Source organism: Pimephales promelas, chromosome 4 (genome assembly GCF_988280905.1).
Source record: "Pimephales promelas chromosome 4, fPimPro1.hap1.1, whole genome shotgun sequence".
Classification (NCBI taxonomy): Eukaryota; Metazoa; Chordata; class Actinopteri; order Cypriniformes; family Leuciscidae; genus Pimephales; species Pimephales promelas.
Genome location: NC_142772.1, coordinates 43,525,106 through 43,532,978, shown reverse-complemented (window position 1 = coordinate 43,532,978; position 7,873 = coordinate 43,525,106). Strand labels below are relative to the sequence as shown.

General features: G+C 42.1%; 1 long non-coding RNA gene across 1 annotated transcript; it reads left to right on the top strand.

Annotated features, from left to right (window-relative positions):
• Positions 1–3,878: 3,878 nt before the first annotated feature.
• LOC120469612 (uncharacterized) lies at positions 3,879–7,385 on the top strand. Its single transcript, XR_005620419.2, has 3 exons — positions 3,879–6,764; positions 6,895–6,964; positions 7,066–7,385. It is a non-coding gene; the product is annotated as an uncharacterized LOC120469612 (long non-coding RNA).
• The last annotated feature ends 488 nt before the right edge of the window (positions 7,386–7,873 follow it).

Genomic DNA, 7,873 nt, shown 5'->3' with positions numbered 1-7,873 from the left:
ATTTAAGACTTTATTTATTAGACAATAATATTGACATCTTTTCCCAGTAAAATTTGAGAATCATGAGACTTAAAGTGAGATTTTTACCCCCAAATATATATTGTGTCATTATTAATCACCCTCATGTTGTTCAAAACCTGTATGACTTGCTTTCTTTATGTATAGAAGAAAGTTGAGAATCTTTTCAATGGGAATCCAAACAACAAGGAACTAGTCATATGTTTCTTCTGTCTTGTTACCCAACAAAGTTGATGATATAATGCTGTGCACTACAAGAAACATAATCACAATGGATTGAGCTTGTGCCAAAAAAATCACAATTTCCTTTCCAGTTTAGTGACGCAAAGAGGGAAATCTGAAAGAATAGAGCGTGTGATGAGAAGTTTTGTCACTCTTTCAGACCATTACCAAATAAACCAGGCAGTGTGAAACTAAAACTAAAAACGAAACGATTCTCTTGTTGCTTTTAGTGAACCTGCTTTTAAATGAAATGGCCACTGTGAGAAAGGGAAGAACAAGAAAAGCGGAAAAAAACACTGATGTCAGAGCAGTAAACAATGTGACATTGGTAGGACTGCTCTTTCAAAACAGAAACTACATGTATTCTGGTTCTGTTATTACATTCTGGGTTTAATATCACTTATATATTTACAGGATTTGTAGCAGTTATCTCGGAAAAAACTTCTCCCTCAGTTTTAAAGGCAGAGAGGTGAACCTTGAATTCCAAAAATCACAGTCGCTTCTGGATTACCTAAAACAGTTTGGCCATTATTTTGATATTTGGTGGTTACCATGGAAACAGCACCCAGTGTAGCAAGGCAACACAATCAAATGGTTGCTTTTCACGATGATGAGCCATTGTAGCTAATGCAACCGCTACTAGAACTAATCAAATCATGATCTTTGATGATGTTTTTACAGAGTTGCTATATATGTATATATATATATATTAAAAATCCACCTTCTCACCCTCACTCTGTTGTGCTCTGTTTGCTGGCAACAGGAAAAGTATCTTTCTCGTAGACACGTAATAATTATGCTTTAGAGTGCATGTTAATGTGTGCGTGAGTGTTCGCACATGGTCCTGGAAATAAATCATTCAAAGCTGAAATTGGAAACAGGGAGATCATGTCACACCTGGTACAGAGAGAAACTCTCTCACACGCACAAAGAATGGCCTTCTTTAAATTCAACGTAAACACCCTTATATATTAAGACTGTAAAAACAGGCCTTTCATTATAATGCATATGAATACTTAACATTCAAGTTTTAGCTACAAAACGAGTGTACAAACTACATTAAGGCATTGTTTTGATTAAGTTACTCATGCAACTCCTCATCTGTCTTTATTTAAAGACTGGCAAATCTGTTAGTCAGTAACTAAAAACACTTAACGTCCTCTAAGCCACACGGCAATAAAGCGCCAGTCGCTAGGAAACCACAGAATATTCTTAGCACACAAAAAGGGAGTGAGAGGTTGAACGTCCTCAGTGTCGAGGGAGAGCAAATCACATAGTATCTGGTTTATCTAGGCACCTTATTCAGCGGCCATCGCTGGTCTTTGTTCCCTATCTGGAGTCATGCCAGCCGTTGGGAAGACAAAGGCCAACACCAGACCTCTTACTCCTGTGCTCTTCATGAGTGTGTCACTTGACCATATTTACACACTTGATTGTCGTGTTCGGCTGTTAACTGAATACCTTGATCAGGCCAATTTTTTTACAAGTAAATGGAACGTAATGGAGCCATTGCCAAATGACTGAACTCTTGCTGTATTTTGTCTTGACATAGGGACAAATTAGTAGGCCTATGAATACTATTGTGTTGAACGTTCAAATCTGATGTTCAGCCAACCTCGAAGTGTCAGAGCAGATGCTTATTGATGATAAAATGAGGGAAAAAACACATATAAGAGAGAAGTTCTGTTTTCTTATGATAGTGATATTAACCATCAAAAAACACACTGGCTTTCAAATGTTGTGTGCGTGTTTAGTACTGATACTGGCTCAATATATATATATATATATATATATATATATGTTGATTAACTCTCAACACAGGCACGAATCTGTTGTTGTTTTTCTGTTGCAAAAGAACAAAAAATGCTTCAGCAGGTATATGCAAGTTACTAAAGTTTACATACAGTAGAGATTCAATTTTGACATTAGTGGTGGATTTTTCCCTTGATTATGGAATAATTACTTCAGTGATTGTACATTTCAAGCTTAATTATTACACATGCTTAGCCTGGGGATCTAAACAGGTCTAGTGTGAATAAAGACAGTCCACACTGACTGGCTTTGGTTTCAGGTCAATGAATCAGGTAAAAGGACTTTAATGAGAGAGGAATGAGAGGATGCTTGTTTGGTTTTTACCTGACATCTTTGAAAGATAGATGCCATGATTATGGCCAGGATAATTATAAAATATGATTCTCTAACAGCAGTCAAGTTGTCATTGTTTGTGTCAAACAATTTGTAAATTTGTTGTAACAACTGGATATCATGACTTACTCTGCTCAAAGTGGTCCTCCGAGCACAAGTCGTTTCTGACTTTTGGAAGAGAATCTCTTCAAGAGATGTTGTTGCAGAATCACGTGAACAATTCCAGGAAATGCTTTTTTTTATTGGTTGTTGCGTTAAATCTTACAGTGCTATTTTCTGATTGGCTAGCCTTTGTGTACCCCTTCCTTTTTTTGATTGTTTGATAAGTGACAGGCTCGAGATGAGAGCAGGGGAGACTCGCGTGGCCGCGTTCTACAGTGAGAGTGGCGCAGCGGGTCGGGCACGCCCCGAGCCCCCGGGGGGCTGACGGGAGGAGCCCAAAGTTTCGGGACCCCCGAGGCAGTTCCGCAAAGGCCCCCTCGGTGGAGCCACCCTCGAAACGTCCCACGAACCCACTATTTGTTCGACCGACCACCCCTTCCACAGGGCGTCCGGCGAATGCCCATGCATGCCCCTGTCCCACGAACCAACTATTTGGCCAATAACCCACTATATTTGCCAAATGTCACGGGACCACCCCACGCCCACTCCTGGGCCACACCCCCATCCCACTAATACCCACTATTTGTCCAATAACCCACTATATTTACCAAATGTCCCGGGACCACTCCCGGGCCATGCCCCCGTCCCACGAATCCACTGTTTGTCCAACAACCCACCATATTTTTAAAAGTTTTTCCGCAGTTCATTCAATATGCTGCAATTGGACGCGGTCCCACCGGCAATCTATTGAATGAGGTTTCGGGTAGTGTATTTTTTGGACATTTTAATTAAAGTTCCTGTCGTGAAAAAAACTATTTTACTGCACTCAGGAGGCCCCCCGGGGTCCGTAGCACCAAGCGCTGTCCCAAAATTCCACTGTCCGTGAACTCACTATTTGTCCAATAACCCACTATTTTAAAATATACTAACCCCGGCCTTCATGCAATAAGCTGCAATTGGACAGAATCCCACCGGCAATCTATTGAATGATGATTCAGACAGTTTATTTGATGAGGACATTTTATTTAAAGTTCCTGTCATGATAAAAACTATTTTACTGCACTCAGCTGGGGCCCCTGAGTCCGTAGCACCAAGCGCCATCCCATAATTCCACCGTCCACGAACCCACTATTTTTATAATGGCATAAATGCTACGTGGGATGTCCATATCTCAGCTCTGGAAGGGTCTAGAGACTCTATTTTTGCACTCAGGTCTAAGTCTCATGGCCCTTTATATCAGAATCCAGAGTTTTGAGAAGATTGGAGAAACTCAAAATTTCGACCCCAAAAAAAAAACGACAGTGTTACCCCTGTCGTTTTTTTTTTTTTTTGGTGCGAAAAAATAAGTTTCTCCAACCTTCTTGAAACTCGGGATTCTGATATAAAGGGCCATGGGACATGGGATTTGGTACCTCAAACCAGTTTCCCAGATGACTGCCTCTGCACGTTTCTATGTGTGGGACTGAACAACACCACTCTAGCGCAGTTGTCTGGGGAACCACCTCAAGGAAGCTTTGCCCAATTTGTGGAGTGGGTGCTGGTATCCTGCGGATCATCCTTGACTGTCGATGACGTCACCAGCCCCACTCCAACGCCCGAGACCGTCCAGCCCGAGACCGTCTGCCTGAAGGGTCTTCACCATTCTGGCCACGCCCTCAGTCTGCTCCGCCCTGCCGGCTTCCTGCTCTAATTCAGCCATGCCCTCGTCAGCCTCCAGGGCGCCCACCCACCCCCCCACCCCATTGATGTTCTACGGCGCGAGGTCGTGCCTTTGTAAAGGGGGGCGTTCTGTATTCGTCTCCACCATTCTGTCTTCGTCATCTTCACTACACTTCCCAGCATCCTCTTATCTCCACACCTGAACTCACGCCCACAATCATCCACCTGTTCATCGCCCTGATCATCTGTGTCACCTGTCGTCACCTTGTTAGTGTTCATTTTGTATCTCTATTTAGTTCTGTAATATGTTTCATTGATAGTGTGTGTAATCTTCTGCCAGTCTTCCTTGTACCTGTTTGGAGTTTTTGAGCAAATGTTTTGTATTGGAGCTTTGTGTCAGCCTCAGCCTGTCTTCATTTCACACTACACCGTGACAAATCACAAAAAATGTCAAACTCCCTTTTTAATCACACACACACACACACACTCTCTCTCACACGCACCAACACACTTTCTCACACATACGCACACGAGCACAGACACGCACACACACACACACATACTTTCAAACAAACACACACTTGCATGTTGAATGGTTTTCTAAAATATTAAATATAAATTTTATTCTGATTGGTCCTCTTCCATGCATTCGAAGTGCTGATTGGCTCATGTAGATAGAACCTTATAGAGCCAAGTTAGAGTTTGACTTTGTAGATAGAACCTTTTTGTTTTTTCAATAAAAATTCCCACAATGAACACAACTTAAAAAAAAACATCACATAACGTAAATAAGTTGTCACAGAATAAGAATATGTGAATAACTCAATTTTGACAATGTCAGATAAAACCTTATAATTCCAAAAAGACGACTATCCATGAAACATAATCAAGAACCGACAAGCACACACTGAAACAGAGAGAAATAAATACAGATACAAAATGAACACTAACAAGGTGACGACAGGTGACAGATGATCAGGACGATGAACAGGTGGATGATTGAGGGAGTGAGTTCAGGTGTGGAGACGAGGATGCTGGGAAGTGTAGTGAAGATGACAAAGACAGAATGGTGCAGACAAAAGGCTTGTTCGACTTCATGCAGCTCTGCGCAGACCGATCGGCGGCTGACTTGAAACAGTGCATGCCGGTTAGAAATTTTGTCCGACTTGATGCAGCGCTGACTCCACGTGACTGTGACATATGCCATCAAAGTACCGCAAGAGCGATACGAGAGTAGCCGGAGGACTCAGCCAGCGCAGCTTCTCAAGAGCGGCTGCACGAGCTCTGATGATGTCACAGCTGTTCCACGATTCGCCGGATTCACCGCATGACAACGATCACGTGCGTTTCGTGTTTATTCTCACACGTTTAGTTCCACTAAAGCTCACAAATCAGTATTTTATAACAGTAAACACTCTTTTAATGTAGTCGCAATGTTATATTGTGTCATGTTTATCATGTTTATCAAAATAAAACTGATTAAAAAACGTTGATTCCACGTCATTGATTATAGGCTTATTTTGAACTTTATTCTAGTTCAAACAGATGCTGTATGAAGCAGTAAAGTATTGAATGAAAATGTGTCTGAAATATCTGTTTATTTGGCAAATGTTGCATTTATTTCACTTCAGCTGTGGTATAAGCATGCAAACACCACGTGAGCCGTCACTACGGGAACCAGAAATTGTTCGACTTCACGTCTCCGTTTGCAGCTCCTCCACGCCTGCACGCGGCTGTTCTCGCCGATCGGTTGCATCCAGCCGCAGGCGATGTCGAACACACCTAAAGACTGACAGAATGCCCCCCTTACAAAGGCACAAACTCGCGCTGTAGACCATCAATGGGGGGGGGCTGGCTGAATTAGAGCAGGAAGCCACCAGGGCGGAGCAGACTGAGGGCGTGGCCAGGGCGGAGCAGGACGTGGACGTGGCGGAGCAGGCTGAGGGCGTGGCCAGGGCGGAGCAGGACGTGGACGTGGCGGAGCAGGCTGAGGGCGTGGCCAGGGCGGAGCAGGACGTGGACGTGGCGGAGCAGGCTGAGGGCGTGGCCAGGGCGGAGCAGGACGTGGACATGGCGGAGCAGGCTGAGGGTGTGAGGGTCTAGAGCCTCCATTTTTGCACTCAGGTCTAAGTCTCATGGCCCTCTATCAGAATCCAGAGTTTCAAGACGATCAGAGAAACTCAAAATTTCGACCCAAAAAAACGACAGGGGTACCCCTGTCGTTTTTTTCGGGGCGATAAATTAAATTAAATGTGTCACATCACAACATGAAAAATTCATCTGAGAGTAAGGTTATGTGTGCTGTGCTATTATGTAGGATAATTCACCGTTGTCAACACTGTTACCATTAGACAAATGTGCTGTAAATAAGGCAAATAAACAAATCTATAAAGTAACTAAACATGATATATATTTAATTTGTCCCTTATTAGTGTTTATATATTAAGGAACATTTAAGTTGGATTAAAAGTGAGTTAACACATCAATCTCAGCATGTAAATGCAGTGTTGAGCTCGTAATGTGAATCTTGTCTGTATGTTACAGGGACAGGAGAACATGTATGTGTTTATCAGTGGAGAGAGGCTCATGATGCTGAATCATGTCATCAAAGGATTTGAGTGAGTGTACTACAGAAATGGATAACAACATCTATTAAATCTTAAGTTGTAGTTTATTTGAATGATTGTAATTTCAAATGGAAAAATTACAACACTTTTCTGATTCCTGATTTCTGTGCATTTGCTGCAGAGTGCAGAGCTTTTGTGGTGGAGCAGGACCTGCAAGGAAAGATGGTGGCAGCATTTGTAGGGGAAAAAAGGTTTTAGGGAATTTATTCAAATATAAAGTAAGGTTATTTTTAATACATCAAATGACATTGTGCTGTTAAAATGACTGCTTTTGTGAAATGCATTTTTGTAGGATCTGAAATGTCTGCAGACTGGTGTGAGCACTGAGAATGAGGAGCCCAGAGCTGAATCCTGGAAGTGGTCCCATGGATGTTTCCCTCCATCTCTCCATCTGCCCTTATGAGTCCCTCTATCACTCCATCTGCCCTTATTGCCTCTGATTGTGAAGAGCTTGCAGTAGGATGCTGTGTTCAGTGCCTGTAAATGCATGCTTGTACTTTGAATAAAGCTTTGTTTCATGTGTTGTTAACTTGTATATGCATTTGTTTGTGATGGTTACTTTTATTTGTATTTTTGGACAATTTAATTAAAGTTTCTTTCATGATAAAAACTGTTTTACTGCACTCAGTTGGGGCCCCTGAGTCCGTAGCAACAAGCACCATCCCATAACTCCACCGTCCACGAACCCACTATTTTTACAATGACATAAATGCTACGTGGGATCTCAATATCTCAGATCTGGAAGGGTCTAGAGCCTCCATTTTTGCACTCATGTTTAAGTCCCATGGCCCTCTATCAGAATCCAGAGTTTCAAGAAGATTGGGGATACTTAATTTTTCTCCCCAAAAAAAAAAAAAAACGTAAGGGGTAACACTGTCGTTTTTTTTTTCTGGTTGAAATTTTGAGTTTTGATATCTCAGCTCTGGAAGGGTTTAGAGCCTCCATTTTGCACTCAGGTCTAAGTCTCATGGCCCTCTATCAGAATCTAGAGTTTTGAGAAGATTGGGGATACTTAATTTTTCGCCAAAAAAAAAAAAAAAACGTAAGGGGTAACACTATCGTTTTTTTTTTTTCTGGTCGAAATTTTGAGTTTCGATATC